The sequence below is a fragment of the Pangasianodon hypophthalmus genome, chromosome 6 (genome assembly GCF_027358585.1).
Source record: "Pangasianodon hypophthalmus isolate fPanHyp1 chromosome 6, fPanHyp1.pri, whole genome shotgun sequence".
NCBI classification, from domain to species: domain Eukaryota; kingdom Metazoa; phylum Chordata; class Actinopteri; order Siluriformes; family Pangasiidae; genus Pangasianodon; species Pangasianodon hypophthalmus.
The window spans coordinates 9,672,512-9,676,247 of record NC_069715.1 but is presented as its reverse complement, the minus strand read 5'-3'; positions in this window follow the sequence as shown (position 1 = coordinate 9,676,247).

The following is a 3,736-nucleotide window of genomic DNA, read 5'->3' as shown; positions in this document are numbered from 1 at the left end:
GAAGTAGAGACTACTGTGGCATGAATTCTGGAGTACTTTGTAGTGGAAATTACTTACTTACTTACTTAGTCACAATATTAGTTCATAATTAATATTTGAGGCTTGGGTAGTCTCATGCGACTATTTTTTTCTGAGGTGAGCTCAAGAGCGGCATGGAGCGACAGCATGATCGTCCTCCTCCTCAGCTGAACACTCGAGCTGTCCATCCAAATCTCATAAGGGCAGTTACTTGGAGCCCTATCAGACAAGCAACTGCTCCGTTCTGACATCATCTTATGACATTTCGTACTGATTTCGTACAACTGCAATTATTTGTGAAATTAAAATTACAGTAAGCTGGCCAATTTCAATTAATTTTCTCAATACTCTATCCATTTTACAAAGATTTGAGGACATGTAGGACACGAAAGGTACGCAATTTGCGATATACACAAAATTATATATGGAAACAACTCAATGGCAGATTTCTTTTGTGATACAAAAGAAGGATGACGTCATCACACACACCATATTTTCGGCCACAATAGTGTCAGCTGCAAGGCAAAAATTTATATTATTGTATATTATTATATTAAAATATATTATACTGAATATACTAATATACTGTGATTTGCTGTAGGTAATCACAGCCGTGTTCAGTATAAGATGTTCACAGCCGATGTTCAGTATAAGAGCACGATTCCGAGTGTGATATTGCTTTTTTACAACAGTTCTATAAACAAGAAATTAATATTGAGTAAGTGACATTTCGGACACAATATGGCCAAATATTTTGTTTATTTTTGCTCCGCAAACGGAAATATATCCTGAAGAAACCGCACTCACTGACAGCCCGTCTGCTAGCTATCTATAGAACTGGCTGTAGAAGAAACAATGATTTTTACATTCCTGTTAAAAGTGCAGCAATGTTCATGGCAGATCAGATGTAAATGTCCCTCTTCCTTTTGGCTGATGCAGTCAGGAGGACTACTAATGATTCTACATCTACAGCAGGGTTAACAGTAGGAACCTCCTTGTCTTCAGTTTCCCCTGGAGTACACACACTTCTCTCAGGTGTGTGCTAACTCCTCCGTCTCAGTGTTGGAAACCTGTTCTTCATGTTCGTCAAAAGTTCCCTCATCGTCACAGTCTTTGTAGTCTCTGTATTTTCTTCACAACTTCCAGTGGGAGTTTGGAGCCTCATGTCTTGATGAAATTGAGTGATGAAATTACCTAAATACTTCAGTGATCCAAATGTTAGGTGAATTCCACAGCACCTTTGTAACTAAACAAAATGAGATTATTACAGAAATACACTCTACATGTGACCGTTCCTGATATACTACGGATGCACTGTTGCTTATACGGTACATTGTCAATTGTTTATAATCATCTATAAAAAGTTGCTATCTAGTTTGTTATCATTTGAAGTGTAGATGACATTATTTACTTTATTTAATCATTTACAGTCTCCATAAATGAGATGGAAAAGAGCTTTGTCACTATATTTAGCTTTCACCAGTCATGGGAGGAACATATTTGATGAAGACAGATGGCAGAATAATTGCTATGGTGTCGTAAGGCTCCAAACCTGAGAGTGGCTTGTTGTTGATGTCAGTGAAGTAGGATTTTGATAGCCTCTAATTGGCTAATTTTGAGTTCATTTGCATGAGAAAAATACACAGATCAGCCATAACATTAAAACCACTGCCAGGTGACGTGAATAACATTGATTATCTCATTACAATGGCACCTGTCAAGGGGTAGGATATATTAGGCAGCAAGTGAACAGTCAGTTCTCAAAGTTGATGTGTTGAAAACAGGAAATATGGGCAAGCGTATGGATCTGAGCGACTTTTGCGATTTAGCCAAATTGTGATGGCTAGACAACAGGGTCAAAGCATCTCCAAAATGTCAGGTCTTGTGGGGTGTTCCCGGTATGCAGTGGTTAGTACCTTCAAAACGTGGTCCAAGGAAGGACAACCGGTGAACCAGTGACAGTGTGATGGGTGACCAAGGCTCAGTGATGCGCGTGGGGAGTGAAGGCTAGCCCATCTGTTCCGATCCCACGGAAGAGCTACTGTAGCACAGATTGCTGAAAAAGTTGCTGGCTATGACAGAAAGGTGTCAGAACACACAGCGCATTACAGCTTGCTGCATATGGGGCTGTGTAGCCACAGACCGGTCAGAGTGCTCATGCTGACCTGTCCACCACCGAAACGCCTACAATGGGCATGTGAGGATCAGAACTGGACCATGGAGTAATGGAAGAAAGTGGCCTGGTATGAGGAATCACATTTTCTTTTACATCATGTGGCTGGCCAGGTGCGTCGCTTACCTGGGGAAGAGATGGCACCAGGATGCACTATAGGAAAAAGGCAAGCCAGTGGAGCCAATGTGATGCTCTGGGCAATGTTCTGCTGGGAAACCTTGGGTCCTGGCATTCATGTGGATCTTACATTGACTTGTACCAGCTACCTAAACATTGTTGCAAACCAAGAACATCCCTTCATGGCAACGGCCTCTTTCAGCGGGATAATGCGCCCTGCCACACTGCAAAAATTGTTCAGGAATGGTTTGAGGAACATGACAAAGAGTTCGAGGTGTTGAATTGGCCTCCAAATTCCCCACATCTCAGTCTGATCGAGCATCTGTGGGATGTGCTGGACAAACAAGTTCGATCAGTGAGGCCCCGGCTTTAAACTTACAGAAGTTAAAGGATTTGCTGCTAATGTTTTGGTGCCAGATAATACAGCACACCTTTGGAGGAATTGTTGAGTCCTTGCCTGGACAGGTCAGAACTGTCTTGGTGGAACAAGCGAGACCAACACAACATTAGGCAGGTGGGTTTAATGTTATGCTGATCGTTGTCGTTGTCATTATCGCTGACATGAAGTAGTAAGGTCCAAAGGTCTGGGTAAAATGTACAGATAAATAGACAACAAAGTTCACAGTAGATATGTAGATACTCACCTTACATATAGACTGTTGTGAAGAGAAGTACTTATGACTGCAGTTCTGTCTAACTTCAGTTCTAGCTCACAAAATGTGATCAACAAATAACCACACAATTCAGCTATTTGCCCAATTGGAATGAATGAAGTGGAAATAGAATGGAACAAACAGTAAATATACACCTGCATTATAATACATAAAATAGAGGATTGAAAAAAAAAAAATTTTTTACAACTACATGCCTTCAGTCTGTATATATGTATATTGCAAGGTGTCTGCTTAGAGCTGTAAATATCTACTATCACTACTGGCCAATATCAGCAGAAAATGCTGGGCCAGATATCTAAGCTTTGTTTTCTTTTCTTTTCTTTTTCTTTCTTTTTTCTTTTTTTTTTGGAAAACTCATTTTATTGTTTTTTTTTCTTTGTATGAATAAGTGTTGTTCTGGAAGTACAGGTTTTTTTTTTAATTGGGCTTAGAACACAAGGGTGAAGTGATGTACTTCAATTAAATATTGCTCATTTTAAAGCCTAGTAGTGAAAATATATTGAAATCAGCCAGTACTCAAGGTTTCAGGATGAGTGTCGCAATAGAAAAAGTGGTATCTGTGGGCTGTGAATTGTCAGTCAACAGTGCTGAAGATTTACAATATGCTAATCTTGTTTTTTCCCCCCACCTAGTATTTTGCTAAACTCTCATAACTAAGTGTGCTGTCATGCAGCTTATCTTTTAATATTAAACTCATATCTAAATCTGTAAAATGGAATTGTTAGCATATGAATTTGAGTCCCATCAGTCACAA